The 21,188-nt window shown below is 37.3% G+C and overlaps 1 long non-coding RNA gene and 1 pseudogene across 1 annotated transcript in view; one reads left to right on the top strand and one right to left on the bottom strand.

Annotated features, from left to right (window-relative positions):
• The window catches only part of LOC135322246 (uncharacterized), a 449,868-nt gene that overhangs the window by 198,870 nt on the left and 229,810 nt on the right, over positions 1 to 21,188 (bottom strand). The gene's annotated exons all lie outside the window — the stretch shown is intronic.
• Positions 10,727 to 11,344, top strand: LOC116151490 (large ribosomal subunit protein eL29-like; annotated as a pseudogene).

Genomic DNA, 21,188 nt, shown 5'->3' with positions numbered 1-21,188 from the left:
AACTGCTGTTAGCCTCTTCCATTATGAGACCTCATAAATCTGTCCACAATTTTCTTACACTGAAAAGCCACAGGAAACCTCTAAACAATGGTTTCACAAACCACACAAGGCAAAGGAAAGGAATGAAGTGGTAAAACATGAATTTAGAAGCTACAATTCCTTCACTTAAAAGTAATGTACTTTTTTAGTATAAAAGTAGTATACATTTATTATTTAAAAAAACCTCTAAAAAGATAAAATTTAAAAAAAGAAAAACCTACACTTCCACTTCCCAACTGAACTGTATTTGACATTTTTTCAACTGTTTTTATTTATAAATTTTATGTAGTTAGGCTCCACATACACACACAAATACTTATATGTTATATATTGGATTATAAAAGCAGGAATGCACACAGTAAAAAAAAAACTGGAAATATCAGTAAAAACAGGTACTAATTTAATATATTTGTTCATATATATACACATATATCAGCATATATTTTATATTGCTCACTCAAACCTTTCATCTCTGTTTAATTATATTATACCCACCTAATTGAATTTTTTACCAGGACCAGAGTGAGGAGTGCAGCTGTGAAATGCGCAGAGTTTTCTGATATCCTGTTCCCAGGTAAACAAAATACTCCACACATTCTTGATTCTTTGGTTTTCAGTCACCTTTCTGTCTTCTGGAGAATATGTCTTTAAGTTTTTTGGGTTTGGTTCTTTTTTTTTCTCACCAGAAGAATATAAACCTAGCATTCTTCTAAGCACTTACAAATACGAGCATGCATATTTATTTCACTGGCCTTCAAAAAGAAAGACAATTTTAATCAGCTTTTTTTCTGAGATGCTCAAATAAGTTTTCTTAATCTTATAATTCAGTATTCTTTGAAGCATTTGTGCTAAAGGCACTACAAAGAACAAATGATGGAAAGGAATTCATTGAGTTAACTCATCACTTTTGCCCAGTGGTAGCAGTACGATGTTGCTGAAAAAAATTAAAGTAAATGGCACCATGAGAGTCCCAGTAAAACTTGCCTCTCCCTGCATACACCTTTTACCTAACACATACACCTGTGAGTACTGGGAAGGTCACAGAAAACATCACTGATGGGCAACTTCACATGATACGCAAGTGCAGGCCTCTTTACACCCATTTAGAAGTCTTCCTCTGTGGGACACAGAGCATTCATAGGACAAGATGTTCTCTAATATCGAATTGTTGTTTAAATGATTTACTACTCATAAATGCTAGAAGAGACTTCAGCTACAAAGAAGCAGAGTTTCTAAGGTTAAAACCCCACAAAATCCTGATATTTAAAATTGGTCTTTGGAAGAGGGATTATCAACAAGTGAAAAGAATAGAAATGAAGAGACAATTAGCCCTTGAACTTGGCCTTAGCTTCCTTCCTCTCACCTACCTATGAAACAGTAACTAAACTCATGTAAAATTTCATCACCCACCTCCGCAGATTAAGATCTTAGAGGAAGACTCAAATAGTATCCTGGTTAGAGCAAATTCTCCTAAGAAAATCTTACAAAATATTTTGGAGGATACACCAGAAAAAGATCAACTTTTCTTCTCAAACAAGAATGTGTTCATAGAAAACCTCAATATAAGAATATGTGGAAAGGATTCACATATAGAATTAAACTATAAAAGTAATAAATTAAGCTCAGGCAAGAGGAAAAGTATGAATATACTATTGAAAACTATTTATTGCAACAAAGAAATATCAGTCTCTTTGTTTGCTTTTCTATAATCAGAAATTTTAAAAAAATACTTAACTCCAGATGAGGGAGAGGGATGGACCTAGATTATCCCCATTTCCTTCTATTCCTAAACCTGTATCTATTCCTGCCTGTCCCTTTCTCTTTATGTACTGAAGGATTGAGGAAAGAATGTGAAAAACAAACAAACAAAACTTAAAGTAGCTAATGTCAAAAACAGAGAAAGAATACTACAGAAAACATATAAAATCATAATGAAGTAAATCTTGAGAAATTTTAAACAAAGAACAAAGATGTAAATTCATTTAAAATTGAGTAGTTATAAATTTTCAACACTGCACATTCCATAGTTGGATCAAAAAGTGTGGAAGAAGAGAATAAATAGGAAACAGATTGGAAATTGTAGCAATAAAACTCTTCAGTTGAAGAAAGGCTTCTTTATGAAATCTAGATAGTACAGAGACTTGCTATTTTTACAGAAGATAAACTGACAAGTGGAATAACTTTTTTTTTCTTTCTCCTTCTGGTTTGTGTTTGTCTTCTTGAATTTTGTTTGTTTTCTTGGCATTTTGAAAATAAGGAATCCTATAAACACTAGAGCAAAAAAATTAATAAGATTTAATTTTATCTACTAATAGAAATGTGATTATAATAATTACAGAATTATTCTCTGTAATATTTATTCTTGGCAGATAAATGAACAATAATTATAAAGTTTTATGGTAAACTAAATGAATGAACCTGCTATTTCTTTCATTATCCAATTAGTCTCTAACTTATCAAGACAACTGAAAGCCATTTTCAGCCACCCAAGGCTCAAAGGAATGTCAGCTGTAACTCTTTCCTGAAACCCTTAATCAAAATATGGTCTAGACAATAAACTGAGTTTCATAGAGACAGTGTGAGGAAAATGGAAGTTGGGCAGCCATTGGACAAAAAATAGATTGATAAATGATAGACAGATAGATGGATACAGGGGTAGATAGGTAGGTAGATAGATAGATAGACAGACAGACAGACAGATAGATAAAAGTGGCCAAGAGATACTAAGTAACCAAGAGGCAAATGTTAGAATATGCATTTGTGAAAACCAATTCTGCTAAAAAAAAAAAAAAAGTAAACCGAATACATACAAGCAGCTAAGGGCTGTCACAAAAAGAGAAGAGAAAATCTACATTCCTCCAAAAAAAAAAAACAGGAAACAAAAGGGAATTACAAGGACACCAGTGCACCTGGTAAGCATTCTCCAACCAGCTTCTTGTTTTGTACTTAGCATCATATCCAAGTCAAAGGAAAGCAGCTGAGCCTAGCCAATGGCTGTGCTTCAAAGAAACTAGGAAACTTGAAAGCACTGCTGTAGACAACATGGAGACTTATTGCAGAAAGAGACTAGAAAAACAAAGGGAAAATAAGAAAAAGAGTTTATTGCATATCAGACTAGAGGAAAATCTGGTGTGGAAGTTAAAGAAAACGCCAAGGCTGAAAAATAGAAGGAAAAAAAAAATAGGGAGAAGATGTGACAGGTGAGGAAATAGGAGGAAGAAGATGACCTTTATGACACAAACTCAGCTGGTTCCAGTTTATTTTTCTTCCCTATCTATAAAGAATTTAACATTCTCCTCCTAAAGTAAAATGAAACATGGAAATGCAAGGCTGTCTAACATATATACACTTAACATGTTACTGAATACATCTTGAAATAGCTCTGGCCTGGTGGTTATTACATACCCCCTCGCTTTGCTGCGTAGAGTACGGGGGTGTGAAACTGTGTGGACATCTGACACATTTCCTGCTGATGCACAGTGAACAACACAAATGAATTACATGTGGAGATTACTTTTTTTTTCATTTTTAGTTGCATTTGAAGTGATTTATACAATTATTGCTGTTCTGTTACCTGAATATCATTCTGTGATTGTAGCGGAGCTTTTCTGTTGATATTCTGAATTATTTAAGTACAATTTAATATAAAAGAACACAGTCCAGCTAAGAACGTCACCACAATAAAGATGTTAGGAATGAAAATGATAGGAGGAAGCATGAAGTCTATGAAGGGTCTAACTCAAATTCTCTTGCTCTTTGGCTTTGGGTAATTACTTTAACTCTCTAAGTCACTTATAAAACAGACCTAATAACATTAACATCCAAAAAATGCTTAAATGAGATAATATATAGAAAGGTTTTGAACAGAGCAAATGACAAGCAATCAATAAATATTCTTCTAATTATTATTACATTGCAGTTAATTGTCTCTAAGTGTATGTATACGATAGGCTTATTTAAAAAGTTAAATATTATCATTAAACATTAGAAGAAATAGAGTAGAACAAGTGTATGTTTTAGGTTTTAGTTCAGAGATGCCTTCCAAAGCATAAATGTGAAAGAGAAATAATAATGAAAATAATTTTAAAATATTAGCATTATCATCATTAACAATATAAATAACATACTGAGCATTGTATCTCAGAAATGTCTTAACCAAGAATGGTTACAAAATGTAATTAAGGAGATCAGCAACACACACGCACACACAAAAATTCAAATGTTCTGCTACCCACTACAACAGATATCTCTAGTGAATGTGTCAGAGCAGCATCAGAAATACTAATGCATAAAACAGAAGTTCATCCAATATCCTGGAGGAAAATGAGTTACTTCTCTCCAAATGCAGTATCAGGGCACATCATCAATTCTGGAAACCACACTATTTGCCTTAAAGATCTAAGGAATTTGTATTTTTTGAAAGACTTACAGTGCTATTTACTTAAAGTATTCATTTACATTCTAGCCCCTGTAGAATCTGTGACATTTGGATGGTGAAATAAAAATAAATATTGGGTGTTTTTCCTTCTGAAAGACTAAATATGCTTCTTCATTAGATTAATTCTTCCAAAATTCATGCAAATTGAAATGTGGAAAAGGTGTCAAACGATAATATAAAAATACACAGCTTGCATAGCTAGGAATTATTCAGCCTCCCACTGATTTCTCACCAGGCTGCCCAGTCAACCTTATTTCCACTCCATCTCGGCTTTTGCTCACCCTCCACAACTTCCATTTTAATTGTCTCAGGAGGCAGCCTTGGTTTAGTAGGAAAAAAAACAGGTAACATGAAATCATGTAGATGTTATTGTTATTAGCATTTCCCTCTCCTAAACGTTCTGTGCTCCTGAGAATGTCACTACCTCCCGGCTTGAGTTCCGTCACTATTTTTCTCACGCCCAGCTCACAGACGGCAAGGTGTGGTTGTTAAGGGCACAGCCTCTGGGATTGGTCTGCCACTAACAAACATGTAAATTTAAAGAGGGAGTTAAACTCTCTGAGGCTCAGGGCAAACATCTAGGAAAGGAGGTTAAGGATAGTCTTTATTGCATGTGATTTTCTATGGATTAAATAAAATTAGTCCATCTAATGCTCTTACCTGAGCTCCTGCCCCCCCCCGAATAATCTATAAACATTAGTTAGTATTACTGCAAGGATTTTATACTCAATAAATGAAATATTAATTCCTTTCTCCACTTTTCTCTCCTTTGTCCCAGAATATGTGGGAGAGCTACTCCCACTACAGGTTCCGGTGTAACCATTCCATTGCCTTCCACTCGCTCCAGAGCCTGGAATCCTGTGCTTCTCACTCACCTTTATACCCCCTGCCTCACACACAGAGGCCAGTAAACACCTGCTAATTGTCACTCTTCCATTATCTTATCTCGCACTTTTGAGTCGCTCTGCTTACATACATCAGTTGTTATTATTCTCATATTTCTGTTTGTAACTTTGTGAGAGTTATCATATCTTCAAAGTATGTTCATTCTCTATCATCTTTAAAGAACTCTAACCAAAATGATGGTTAAATAAATTTTGATGACTAACTGGTTAGCAAATGAATTTTATTTTTTTAATGATTCCTAGGAGTACTTGAAAGAAACCCTATTTGCTTTTTTAAATATTTTATAATTATACTTATCGAATGATTAAATTAATTTCATGGGAGCCACTTCGCATCAAAACGCTGAAAGAATTCAATTGTTCATCTCAGATAAAAAGAAAATGATTTATGTTAATAAATTATGTGAGATGTAAATTTTTAAGTAATAAGGTAATTATTTAAAGAAAAGTAGAAGCATTAGAAATTCTATTTAGGAGCTAGTTTGGCAATTTAATCTATATTTCACCTTTTGCCTTTAACACAGATGATGGCTAAGAAGTCAGGAAACTTGTTATCTGGTGGGATGCACTGATGCTCATTGACAGCCTTTTTCTCTCATTATTCCTCATGTAAAGGCTTTTCTTTTCCATTCTGCCTTCTTATTCCCTTATATTTTCCAACTTCCCCACCCGTGCTCATGTGCACTTCTTTCCTCACGCTGAGTCAGATGTGAAGTACCAACAATTTTGCTGTCCCGAAAAGACCTCTAGAGAAAAGGGATTAACATGAAACAACATAATAATTTGCCTTTAATTCTTAAAGTAAAATTTATTTATTGTCTCATTATAGCACGGCCCACCCCTGGGATATCTGGATCCAGACACGTTGAGCAGGGCAGGACAAAGCCGGCAGGACAACTTGCATGCACACAACTTTTCCTTAAAAGGAGGCATCTTAGGAAAATGTTTCCATGTTCTGCAAATTTTACTAGGCTTCCTTGGATTTTGATTAAGAAATGTTGACATCTATACTCTAACTTTAAAAGTTACTATTTTCTGCAGTAGCTGGATGGAGCTAGTTATCATAGCAATGATAATTTAGAAATACACTATTTGAATCAAATACATTCTTAAAAATGTAAACATATTTTCTGAAAGCTGACATACTTTTGAAAGCTGGTGGTAGGGACACTATCCACAGTGTCCTTCCAATCCATAATTACTTTCCTTTAAAACTCAGTGAATTATTATTCCCATAAAGAGAATCTGGCATATGACATACACTGCTGCAAAACAAAGGTATCTGAAAACACTCTGAGAGAGACGGACAGCCACAGGCCTAGCTGGGAGCAAGCAAGCCTGACCCTGGAGCTTGGGAAGAAGAAAGAGAACTGGCCAGAGACCAGCGAGACCACCCCAGAATCCAGGGGAAGAATGACTAGATCATAATATAATTCAGTACAAATAGGAAGGAAATGTTGATAGTTACAAAACGGAGATGTTTAAAAGTAAAGCCTGTAATACTGAGTCACTCTCTGTATCTGATGGGGTAGAAGACGAGGCTCAGCTCCACCAAGTCCCCCACCAGATGCACTGTGATGATGCCAGTCCGAGGCAGAAACTGCCATCAACGTGATCTGCCCAAGACACCAGGGGCAGGGGCCAACAGGGGACAACTAGGCAGAATTGGGGACCTCAAGGTCAGGGGAGCAGATAGCTGAGAACCTGTTAGAGAAGGCAGAGAGGTGGCAGGAGATAGCCCCTTGAAGCTCATGCTCCAAGCCCCAGGCACAGAGTCTACTGTCTAACTGGACTTCACTTATGATACAAGTACAAAGAGGAAATTATTCAAAGTTACATTCAGGAATTACATTTCCAGATGGCAACTGCAGAGTCTTAAACCCCAAGCATGGGGGCCCCTCCAAGTTTGGGTCCCTGTGCAACTACACTAGGCAAGTCAACATGAACCCTTGGTGTTGAGCCGTGTTCCAGGCGTATAGTATTGATTATGAATATATATATATATATATATATATATAGTAGGGCATATAGTATTGTTTTTCTTAAAAAAGATCAAAAACCCACCAACACAAAGTTCATATTCCAGTCATGGAGTAAACCTTAAACAAAATCAATACATTTCATAATACATTGGAAGACGGAAAGTTCCACGAAGAAAAATAAAACAAGGAAGGAAGGATACGGAATGATGGGGGTAGCAACTTTAAACAAGATGATAAAGAAGTTCTCTGTGAGCCATGGACAATTGTGCAAAATTTAAAGGCTGTGAGGGAGGTGAGAATTTGGGCATCTTGAAGAAGAATGTCACAGGTAGAGGGAAGAATAAGTCCATGGCTGGAGCACATATGAACTGTTTGAACAAAGAAAGAGGCTCATGTATTGGAGGAGAATAAATATGGCGAAAGGCAAGAGGACAGTAATTGAAGACGAGATCGGAATTTGAAGGGAGTCCAAACTGTGGTGACTTGTAGACCATTGAAAGGACTTCAGCTTTTACTCCTGAAAGAGTAAGGGGGTTTCTGGAGAGTTTTTCAAAGAAGGAAATGATTTCTCTACCTTTCCAAGGGTTCTGTCTGGCTGCCTTAATGAGGGCAGAGTGTAACAGTACAAGAGTGGAAGCAGAAAGCCAGCAGGGCATTACAGCAGTGACACAAGCAGGAAGGTGACCGCCGGTGGTCCAGCCACTGCACACACATCCCAGGCAGCAGTAATTAAGAAATGGGAGGTGGTCCTGCCTCTTTAATTTTTGAGTGAATTTTATCACAAGACAGCAGCACAAGAAGAGGCAGAGTAGTAAATCATGATGAAGTGATTAGAAGTAATGAAAACTTACCCCCAAGCTTACAAGAATGGGCTGCTTAGCTACGACAACCAGTGGGATAGGGGATCATGCCATTTTAACTGACTCTCATGAAGTGTGGTGACCAGTCAGGGCACAGACTTGGAAGAGATCCAGGCAACGGACATCAGTCCATACTTCTGTGTCCCTCAGGAAGGGCTTTCTAGTTTCTTTTCTCAGAGCAAGAAGGGACATAAAATTTCACAGCATAAATTGAAAACTTTGTATTTAGCCAAATGTGAGTGATTCAGATGGGGAATTAAAGAGAGCTAGCCTTCTTAATGAAATACAGTTCTCAGGACACAGCCTGCAAACTGACTCTATAAACAAATGTCCTTTTCTATAGTGACAGCTGCCAAGTTGTCAAAAGCAGAAAGCCACTCATCAGAATTGCTGTCGACAAATGTGAGTCAGTATCTGATAATTCTGTCCCCTTATAAAACAATGTTTCCTTGCCCACCTCCTTTAGACTTCATAGCGGCACCAACATTGTAATAAGGATTAACAAAGCTGACTCCATATTAGATCTGTTCCTTTAGCTCTAACTCTGCCATTTCCTGAGCTTAGTCATGCTGGCTCTGCACCTTTTCTAAAAGAGTGCTATCTATAGCCTGAAATATATAAGAAAGCCCATTCTCAAGGCTCTGACCTTTAAGGGTATAACACTTTTCTGTTCATATAGAGATCAAAATTGCAGAACAGAGAATAGCATTTGTCTTGTGAGAGGTTTATAGGAACATCATGACCTGACCCACATGGACAGCTGCAAAAACAAAAGATTTCAGAAACAAGAAATCTGCAACAATCAACCACACCACCCCCATCTTCAGTATAAAAGGAGCCTGAAGTAAGATGGTTCTCCAGGACATCAGTCTGCCACCTTCTCGGTCTGCTGGCTTTCTGAATGAAGTCATCATTCCTTGCCCCAACACCTCATCGGCCAGTTTACTGGCCTGTTGTGCAGCAAGCAGAGTGAGTTTGGACTCAGTAACAGTATCTAAAAAGCAGACTGCCATATGGGACTGCCAAGCTCACATCTATATCTACCTAGGTCTAGAGATAGAGTATGTGTTGAACGTCACTAAAATCCTCTGGTCTTTCTGGGAACATCACAGAAGAGAGGAGAGGAAGAGCTAATTTTACTTGGCTCTCTTCCCTATTATTGTCATTAACAGCCTCATTGATAGAGTCCTATTATCTCTTAGAGTAATGCTGTAGGTAAGTTTAATTAAACATATTCTCCCATATTGTAGCTACTTTCCAGGCTGCCCTTTACTTCCAGAGACACAACAAAACTGAAAACCCCAAAGCCCCAAATTAACATGGGGGACTTCCTAATGTATAGGAGGAATTTTTACAACTTTTACTGCCCCTTCACTTTCCAACTGTTTGACCTGAAGAAAAAACTTAATTGTTTTGTCATTAAAAACAGTGTGTAAAATTATGTTTTGGTTTTCTTCCTGAATTTAATGGTAATGGATGACCTTTATTGAAACAATTAAATAATGCTATAAAGAAGAAAAACTTTTAATTGTCCCTTCAACTCATAGATAACTATTATTAACATCTGGGGTCTTTCCCATCTTTTAAAAAAAAAAAACCTATCCTTGTTGATAGAATTTTTTTTCTGGATTTCTCTGGCAAATACATTCAGGCTTCTGTGTCTGAAGTTTCACTGGGTACCTCATGACACATGACTTAATGTCTTGCTTAAGAAAAAGCTTTGAACTCTGTGTTCCCTCAGACATTCATTTGTGATTCTGAAAGTGAATTGTAGTTTGAAAAAAATAACCCAGAAAGCCTGAAGGATGAATCCCTATTTCTCCAAAAGAGGCAAGAGCTCAAAGCTCCGTGGCAAATCAAAGCAATGATTTTTTCCTGTGGTTTCTGTGGTTCCTTGTACTTTAAATTTGTACCTCTAGGGAAGATCTGCCTTCAGCCATTAAGGCTGTGGCTTATGTAGTAACTTTAAAACTGTGACAGAAACTAATTAGCCCCAATTGTTATTCACTGTTTAATTTCCTGTTGATCAAGTGTAAACAGAGGGTGTGTTAAAGACAAAAGTAATCTCAGTCTATGCAGGTAGTTTGAAACATCTCAACTGTTACCTGCTGGCTACCAGAACACACTCGAAAAAGTTGTGGTCTTACAGTTTGGGGAAAAGTTCTAAATCTAGTTTTAAAAAAAAACCCTCAGGAGATTGTGATACAGCTCGGACACAGAATCGCTCTGGGGAGACACAGGTTTCATCTAATTAGATTAGCTTTATAGTTCTATGTTCTCATGTTCTTTCTAAGTGCAGTGAATTTTTGAACCCAGTTTTTGATGCTCAGATATCTAAACTTGTTAACATGTTTCACATAACAGGCAATAGGATCTTTTTTTCAGAATGATAAATGTATAGCAAATGTCAGGGAAGACCTAGGACTCGGGCAGTAAAAATTTTTCATTGAGCAGGCATTTTAAAAGTGCATGTTCTGGCTCTTTCTCTTCCAGTCCCAGGCGATTCGGGATCTCCTGGCTCCAGTACAGGCATGGCCAAGTCAAAGAACCACACCACACACAACCAGTCCCAAAAATGGCACAGAAATGGCATCAAAAAGCCTGAATCACAATGATATGAATCTCTTAAGGGGGTGGACCCCAAGTTCCTGAGGAACACGTGCTTTGCCAAGAAGCACGAGAAGAAGGGCCTGAAGAAGATGCAGGCCAACAACATCAACACCATGAATGCACTTGCTGAGGCTAACAAGGCTCTCGTAAAGCCCAAGGAGGCCAAGCCCAAGATTCCAAAGGGCAGCAGCCGAAAGCTCAGTCCACTTGCCTACATTGCTTACCCCAAGCTCGGGAAATGTGCTCGTACCCACATTGCCAAGGGTCTCAGGCTCTGTTGGCCAAAGGCCAAGGACAAGGCTCAGACCAAGGCCACAGCTTCAGCTCTGGCTCCAGCTCCAGCTCCGGCTCAGTCTCCCAAAGGCACCCAGGCCCCCACAAGTCTCCAGAGTAGAGGCTTTCATCTATTGATGTGAGGATGTAAGGACTAGTGTAACCCCTGGGCTGTTGTCTGCATGGGGCTCATGTCTACCTGTGCTGTTTGTACAAATAAACCTGAGGCAGGAAAAAAAAAAAGTGCATGTTCTGGGCTCTATTTCCAGAGATGCTAATTCTGTAGACATTGACTTGGTAATTTGCAATTTTAATAAATATCCAGGGGATCCTTATGTAATATTTCTTTGGGAAACACTCAATTAGAGAATACTCTTCACTTTGGGGGATTAATCTAAGATGATTAGGAAGCATGCTCTATTTATTGTTAATATTTAGTTAAAAGTTATGTGAAAAAAAGTCAAGTAATAACACCACTCTGGTTTTTACAATATCTATTGTCATGTCAATTCAGTTCTTTTCACATGTAATTATACATAGATAGGGGGATGAGAGAGAGGCATTTACTTACATTGACATGTGTACACATATGTACGTGGGGAAAAAGGGAAAATGACTGTATTAACTAAAGATTTGGGTTTTCTCTGTTTTATAAAATTAGACTATAGCAGAGTTTTTTCTTAAAAGATTTCTGCAGGTACATTTGACTTCATTAAACTCTCCACTCATTCACATCAGATAGGAGAGTCTATGAGAACAATTTTAACTTTGTAGACAAGTCTTGGAGGCAATCCTGGGGAAAAATAACTCTTGGATTGATTTTCCTATCATGCTTTGAAATAGTATTAATATTGTCTGTCAAAGGAAGGTGGCACAAAAATGATGACATAAGAACAGGCATGATTTTTAAACAAAAGCCCTGATGATAGTAAGTAAATTATTCTGCCATAGCATAGAATAATTTGAAGTAGTGGGAAAAGCCAGAGTCCTACTTTGGGTCACTTTATATAGTGTGCAATGGTCAAATAAAAGAAAAGCATCTTACCTCATATGATAATTCTTATATATATTTATGTTTTTAGAGAGATTCAGTGTTTTCTGGCATTGTGCAATCTTTCTTAATTTAACAATGGCTTGTTATTTTTAATTTAGTGGATTATGTTTGGTGTCTCACCACTAAGTAATAAGTAAGTAAGTGTCCTAAGCAGGACCAAGGTAAACTAGAAAGTATGAAACCTTTATTGGTGTGTCCTTATCTCCTACTCTCCTCTGGAGACAGTGTTCCCTGCCTCCTTGCCCTAACTTCTCTGACCAAAGTGATGTTAGGAAGTAGCTGATAAGATGGAACACTCCAAACAGTGAAGCCATGACAGCCTTAACAGGTCATCACATAAGGACTGTTTATGTCTTTTAATTTAACATTTGTATTTATATTTACAATTATAAATGAAAATATTACAGCTTGAGATGTTAAGTAAAACTACAAGACATTTTTTAATGAAAAGCTGCCAGGTAAACCAGATGTGAAAAGGGATCAGGTAACTAACAGCATCCTATACAAATCTTTAAAGAATCCTCTTTACCTGGACCTCCACTTGCAAAGATCCCAGTTGCCTCCTATATCTGAGCCTTTCCATGGTTAGGGATCTGAATCTCCTCTCTTCTGCACTTTCCTGACCACTTGTTCAGATTTCATTTAAATCACCGGACACTCATCTGTTTCCCCACTTCTGCAAATACGCTGTAGTCACTCCCTGTCTCACTCTGTTAGTCTCGGTGCATATATTTGCTTAATTCAGTCATTTTAGTAAGGGTCGGGAGAAAGTAAAGTAAAAGCAGGATTCAATCCCTTGTGCTTAGTGGAATGCTCCAGTATTTAAGTCTCCCCATTTTTGGATTTCAGACATAATTTAGCGAATAAAGGAACTATTTTATATTACTTTAAATCACAGGAAACATATTGATGATTGTTTTTTCTTGTGTTAATTGTGAATAAGACCACTCTACACATTTGATTTCCATCTGGATGATACTCACATTTCTAATGTGGCTCTTTTATGAGCTTATATGAGTTTTGTACTCGGCTATCTCTTGTCATTTTAATCTGTTTCCTAATTTGTTGAAAATGTATTTCCAATTATATTGTCTAGTAAATGTGTTTAGTACTAGGGCTACAGTGCCAAAATATTTGTCAATCACTGTCTTTAATTACATCTGGTAATCCTATTAGCTGACTTGCGGAAATTAGTAGATACACCAGAAGCAATATAACATTTCATAACTATGAAATATTTAAGTTTAAGTCTACATTGAAGCATAAAAAACAAAACAAATATTGCAATTACACAAAGAATGAACAGCTCGTGCTGGAGCCTTTCCCTTTACTCTGGGGGAAATCTAACACTCTGACTGTAAGTCATTTCCTCATATGCCAAATATGGGCACCTCTATCGTCTCTATCAATAAAAAGTTCACGCAGCTCATTCACAAGTGTACATATTAGCATAGCTATTAGGGCTGAGGGCCTTGATGCATTACTTTGGGGTCTGCCCTCATTGCGTTTTTCTGAAACAGCACTTTCAGAATGTGAGAGATAATGCTCAGACTCACAGGGGGAAACTATAAAGCAGTTGCTTGAAAACTGTAATGAAGAGAAGCCAGATCCATAACCAATGGGGCTTCTTCTGGGGTCCTCGGGCAACTGGGTACTGGGTGGGAGTCAGCAGTGGTCTGTTGGGGGAATTAAAGTTATTGACCAAGAATGCTGTTAATGATATTAAATAGAAGGACTAAATTAGACATCAGAAACTCTAGTGTGCCACCCTTCTTCAGGTCTTTTCACAGACTCTTCAAAGTCAAATAGCTCTCTCTGGATATGAGTCTGTATGATGTCTTCCCTTCTATGGCTAAAATTGCCAAACAACTGATCTCAAATCCAAAGTCAGTGCTTGGAGTTTGGTTGTAATAAGGTCAGTGGCGATATCCTTATAAAACCTTGGGAAAAAATAAGTGAAATTTGTGCATTTATTCTCTTTGGTGTCTACCTTTTGTTCAGCTCAGATTGTTTCAGCTTCAAATAGCTAACACACCACAAAAGCAACAGAAGCCAAATGAAGACAGAATTTCCCACATAATAATCCCTGATGTGGGCAGTACAGGGTTGACGTGAGCACCAACAACAAAGAGGTGGAGTTCTTATGTAATTCTGCTGCCACACCCTTGCTTTGGTGTCTGTGCTCAAGTACAGGTCATGGTATGAGAGACCTTCTGGAGATCTGTTCACCACATCCAATCTCAGGCATCAAGATAGAGGAAGACCGGAAGAATAAAGGGTGCATCTCCCAACTAGGGAAACTCCACCAGCCACCTCGTGTGGTTTCCTTATGCTATATTGGCTCAAATGTTGCCTCAACTTTGCATCTAAATTCAAGGGAGATTGGGAAGAAACGCTGTCATTTAGCTGAGAATATTGAGTATTCAAGTAACACCCAGGATCTGCTACAAAGAAGGGCACAAACACTGTGCAGCAATGATCAGCATCAGAAAACGCTTGCCTTCACCTCCTTGCCAACACACAACCCTCCCTACCTCTGCCCTCTTATTTTCTGCCTCTGTGGCTGCCCCTTCCTGCTTGTTACCTCCATGTCTTTTTCATTTCCTTATCTAACCATAATATGAAACCAATATATTTTTCATATTCAATTTACTCACTATAAGTAATTTTATGTTTACAACAATTTTGAAAATGGCAAGACTATTTGTTTTTATCTAAGGAAACTGATAAACCAATTGGGATGCCTTTGGTTTATATAACTGTATTATCTTCCCCTGCCCCTTGCCCCACCACCTTTCATAAGATTAAAAAAAAAAAAAAACTCTTTTTCTGATGATATGGTAAGAAATACCTGATATCATCTCCTTCATCCTCTCAGTCTAAAACCTCTCCCCTGCGTCCATGGCTATGAGTCTTCTTTGTTCATTAAAAGTGTTAGTTCATGTTCATGAATCTAACACTGAATCATACGTAACATAAAATGCATCTTTTCACACTTGAGTTTTATATATATGATTTTACTAATGAACTAATTATGTGCTACCAAAAATAACTTGTAATAACTGTAAGGAGTGTGAAGTGACAATGTATTATTTTCAATTTGAGGGAAAACAAAAATGCATTTTGTGTTATTTTCATCATACAGTTAAAGATTAACAGCTGGGTAAAACATGTAGAAAATTATGTGCAATCATTTCTCCCTAGAGCTGTGGTCGTCAAGCTGTAATGTACATAACACTTACTTAGAATCCTGATAAAATTCCAGATTCACTGGATTCATCCCTAAAGACTGATTCAGTAGATGGAATGTGGAGTCCAGGAAACTGAGTTTTAAATCAAGGTTTACAGACAAGATGCTGAATGAGACTTAAGGAGAAGCAGGGTGTGAGGCTATAGATGAAGGAGGACTTTCCTCATGCTGTAGGGTTTAAAACCAAATCAACAGTAGAAAATGAAAAGGTTAATACAACCATGTCAAAGCTTTCTGTTGTTCAAGAAAATATAGCCGAAAGGGAGAATGATTATAATACATAATAAAAGGACTTCCCAATTTTAAGATGCAAAAAAAGGGAGAAGATGATTATAATATTGCATTCAAAGAAAAAATGAAAACATAACACTATGTAAAATATCAAATATTAACTGTATTTTGAAACCAATCAAAACTGATAAGCAAGTTTTAATAAATATTCTATCAAATAAGAACAATAGAATAAGGTTGGTGACATTTTTTCCTTATCAGAAGACTATGCACTAGTTTTTGTACCATGTAAATGAAGTTGCGCCAGTTCCAATACCTACTAATCTATATTACAATGAACAATTTCTCTAAGTCTCAGTTGTGCCAACCCTAAAATCAGGATGAAATTGTGAACCAATTCATGAAACTGTGATGACAATTAAATATGGCAACGCATGTGAAGCATGTAGTACAGAGCCTACTGCATCTATGTCCAATACTGTTATACCTACAACACACTCTCTTATATCGTCCAAACCTGTGACTGAAAAATGAGTCAAACAATAAACGCTCATGGTTTACAGCCACTGGGGACAAAAACACAAAGCAACAACAACAACGCCCAGTGATAGAAAAGCTTTGTCTAATCGTGGACTAAGAATGTTTCATTCTGGAAGAATCCATGTGCACTTCAAGATATCAGCTATCTTGAAACAATTCTTTGGAGTGGAATAAATATGGGAATGAATAATTACTAAATATCCTCTGACTGTGGATTACCCACATTCTCTTCCCTACAGCTACACCTTGGGAATTCTCAGCTATCACTCATTCATGTACGTTGTCTCTCCTGGAAAAGGAAGAAGGATTAAACTCCTTCCATAGAGAAATCCTCCACTTAAGCATCTATTCATCTGATCTTCACCATTGCCACGGGCTTAGTTGGACCTGAGGAATTAGCTGAGCTGAGCAATTCTATCCCTAAGGTCATTCCTGCCTGACAACGTGGATTCATGAACAGGAGGGAATATCTATTATCTTACCTCACAGCTGAGCTCTATTTATAAATTGCCTGAGCCTAGTTTATTTGCCTTCTTAAGGCAGGTACAAATCATCCTATTCAATTTCACTTCACATTTTGTAATGGAATGCATCAATTAGCCAGTTGCTAGGAGGAGACAGTGAAAACTAGAATAGCAGAGCCTTCTGGGCTCAGTGTAGGATAGAAGTGTCACATAAAAAGGAAATGGCTGCAATTGTCTCTTTGCTGGTAGCAGCCAAATCTGTTTTCCAACCCAAATAATTCCCTTGAGTTTCAAATCAATAGGCTGAGTTGCTTCCTGGACTGTCAAACTCTAGTTTTGCAAGCAACTATTAACTCAGTTATTCATCCAACTCTTCCCAAAGCTGTTCCTTCCACATTGCTCTTAAGGGAATGGCATCACTAGAATCAGTCACTGAGCCCTGTGCTTTTCCTCTCTACTTTTTTATACTTACACTGGCATCTTTAACTGTGGCCCTCATCACCTCTTGTCCAGATGGCTAAAACTATCTCTCAAATTATTTACTTTCAATCTTGCCCTTACACCAATTTACCTTCCAAACTATGACCAAAATGATGGTTTAAATAATTCTATATTGTTCCTTTCTGTGTGTTAACATCTTCCAAAGATCATCCGTAGCAGAAAAGGTAAAGGGCCATTTCCTTGGCATTATATATGCTGGCATGTCTTTATGATCTTATTCTAGCCTAACTAGCCTAACAGGACCATCTCCTGCCACTACTGTCAGCTCAGAGCCTGCCAACAAACAACCACCGCGCACCGGCAATCAAGCAAATTTAGGTTCATTTGGCTTCCTGCAGCAAGGGAGAATGCACATCAGAGGAGCCCTGAACTGTCTCTGTAAAAGAGAGTTAGGAATGGCTTACAACAGTGGGGCTCACGCTGAGTGATTCTAAGCGGGATTTAGAGACCTGTGGATAATTCAGGATGGGGTGCTGTCAGACAGCAGAGACAAGTCACGGGGTGTCTTTGTATTTTTCATCTAGGAAGCAAGGAGTCCGAAGGGGAACAGGGAAGGAACTAGTAGTCACTCTTGCTTTCCTGGGGAAGGGGATGTTTAGTTGCTTTTGTGGCTGCAAAGTGTCTTTTTCTCTCTTATTCTATTGTGGTCACAGAGTGGCCTTGTCTGAGGATCGACTGTACTCTGAGAAAGCTGTTTATGTTTAGTTGGGAACACTAAGGCCAAGTGTCAGCTTCCAGCAGTGAACTGCTAGTGACATTTTTCACTTTCTCACTCCCCATGTCAAGTTCTACATCCTGGTTTACCAAATACGCAGCCCCTTGAAAGACAAGTGCTCTTCCTAATTTGCACGTCTTTACAAAAGTGGTTCTTAGAGCTTGAAAAACCTCAGCTGCACTTTTCCCATGACTTCCTCCTACTCATTCTTTAAAGTTCTTTCTCTCCCCTTACAGGCATGCACGCATGTGTTAAAATACAGATGAAATACATGAATTTTGTAAAAAGAAAAGAAACTATATAAAAAGTAGTAGAATAAAGTGTCCTTTCACTAATCCATGCACAAGTCATCTTACTCTTCCTAGTTTCAAAGTGAGAATAAGATTGTTCTATTTAAGGCTAATACCTTGAAAAAAAATTATAATACACCAACAGCATAGAGATTTTCTCATTTTACTAGGAATAGATATTCAACCAATGGGTCTAAAAGTTATTTATCTGGATTTCAGAGACTTTTACCATCTTTTAAACAATATTAAGTTCATCCTTTTGTCATTTCTGGAGACATATTTTAAATGAAAATGATTCCCCTGATTCAACTATCTTACAGATAAGAATTTCAAGGAACTAATCTTGACTTTGAAATCAAATTGATTTTGTTTTTGAAAAGATAAACAAAACTGATAAACCTTTAGCCAGATTCATCAAAGAGAGAAATCAATAAAATCAGAAATAAACAAGAAGTTACAGCCAACACCACAGATATACAAAAGGGCATAAGACGATTATGAACAACTATGTGCCAATAAAATGGACAGCCTAGGAGAAACTGACAAATTCTTAGAAAGGCACAGTCCCTCAAGACTGAACCAGGAAGAAACAGAAAATATGATCCTATCGATTACCTGGAATGAAACTGAAGCTGTAATTTAAACACTCCCAACAGCAACAAAAACTCCAGAAATGGATGACTTCATGGTTGAATTCCACCAAGCATTCAGAGGAGATAACACCTATCCTTCTCAAACTGTTCCAGAAATCTTCACAAGCAGGAACACTTCCAAACATCATTCTATATGGTCAAACTCACTCTGATACCAAAACCAGACAAAGATATCAGAACAAAGAAGGAGGAGGAGGAAGAAAGGAAACTAACAGGCCAATATCACTGACGGGCAAATATGCAAAAATCCTCAACCACATATTAGCAAATGGAATCCAACAACACAAAGAATTATACACCATTATCAAGTGGGATTTATCCCAAGGATGCAAGGATTTTTCAATATCTGCCAATCAATCAATATGACACACATTACCAAACTGAAGAATAAAATCATATGATAATCTTAATAGATGCAGAAAAAGCTTTTGACAAAATTCAACATCTATTTATGATAAAAATCATCCAGAAAGTGAGCAAAGAGGGAACATATCTTAACATGATAAAGGTCATATATGAAAAACTCACAGCTCTCATCACTGTTAAGACTGTTTTCCAAGTACATGTGTTTTACATTCTTAGGTAACTTTATTCCTAGGTATTTTATTCTTTTTGATGCAATGGTAAATGGTATTGCTTTTTAAATTTCCCTTTCTGAAGGTTCATTATTAGTATACAGAAATGCAAAAGATTTCTATGTGTTAATTATGTACCCTGCAACTGCCCTGAATTCATTAGTGAGCTCTTGTAGTTTTCTGGTGGTAACTTTAGAATTTTCTATGTATAATATCATGTCATCTGCAAACAGTGACAGTTTTACTTTTTCCTTCACAGTTTGGATTCCTCTTCTTTCTTTATATTGTCTGATCGCCGTGGCTAGGACTTAAAATACTATGTTTGAATAAAAGTGGCGAGAGTGGGGAGAGTGGGCATCCTTGTGTTGTTCCTGGTCTTAGAGGAAGTGCTTTTAGCGTTTCACCATGGAGTATGATTTTAACTGTGGGTTTTTCCACCAAAAAATTAGGTCACATTGAATTTCAAAAAGAACCAAATATTGTAGGTTCATATGGATTTCAACCAACTGCTGATGGCATAAAATGATACAGCAAAGAACAACTCGGACCTCTAACTTTATCAGTACTAATTAGATTATTAACCTGTTACCATCCTGACCTTGCATAAACAATCTGAATGCCCACATCAAGACCATGTCCACTAACAGAATTAAACCTCAGTCTACCTTTTGTCCCTACCAAGCTTAGCGATGTAATCAATTACGTTCACAGAGCGCTCTAATCGGAGACCTATGTGTGTAACACAATCTCCACGTGAGGTCGCACTGGCAATTATCCTGTGAGTTGTAATAGTAATTACAAATGTATGCATATGTGCCATTTGCACATATGACCACACTCCTTAAATGCTGGCTGCGGTCCGTTCCGAGCTTTTGTTGAAAGAGCCCGGAGAAGCACAGATAAGGTTTCATTTAACCGCATCTCAGAATCTGTAGTTCGGTGTATCGGGCTAAACCTCCCAGCTTGGTAAAATGAAGAATTATCCTCTGGCCTTATGTTTGATACACAAAGTTTATTCTTAGCCATTTTACACAGATTTATCTACCCTTATCTATTCTTAACAAATCACAAAACAGTCATATTACTCTACAGTGACTACTTTGTTTTTAAAATAAAATTGAACCATAGAGACAACTGATAGCAGATACAGCTAATTCAGGCTGATTTTAATCAATGAGGGTTTTATCAGCAGACACTTACATTTATAATTGAGTGCTACTGCCCACATCTTAGTAAAACTCTTTATGGTAATGCCATCACGATTGGAGGATTTTGAAACTCATTAGCACCATTAATGAGAGATACATCAGACAGAGCTTTCTAAAAAATAAAAAAATAAAAAACCTCTAATTATCACTCCCATGATTCCTTTTACTACTTGCGTCATCAACATTAGGAGTCAAGATAAGAATAGAGTGAACATTCTGCCCCTTTATTTGATGACACCCTAGTCCCTGCAGACACAACAGATTTAACCGTCTTAGCCCCTCATCTAGTGGGGGAGGGGGACCTTATCAATTTTAGGTGCCATTCATTTATTACTGCGACTAATTAATGCCACTTTTACATCACAATACCAGACACTGCTTCTTTGATTTGTGCTCATCACTGCACCTTTATTAGCAGTTACTCTTTTTATAATTGCAGCAGAGATAATAATCACAAAAATCTTTTGACCCAGCAGGAGGTAGCCACCTGAGTTTAATGTCAACATTTATTCTGATTGATTGCATATCCTGAAATACAGATGCTTTGGAATGGTTCCACATATTGTACCATATTATTCAGGAAAAAAATACTTGAGTTGC

This window comes from Camelus dromedarius, chromosome 10 (genome assembly GCF_036321535.1).
Source record: "Camelus dromedarius isolate mCamDro1 chromosome 10, mCamDro1.pat, whole genome shotgun sequence".
NCBI lineage: Eukaryota > Metazoa > Chordata > Mammalia > Artiodactyla > Camelidae > Camelus > Camelus dromedarius.
Note: the sequence above shows the minus strand (reverse complement) of the source record. Positions and strands in the feature narration are given on the sequence as shown.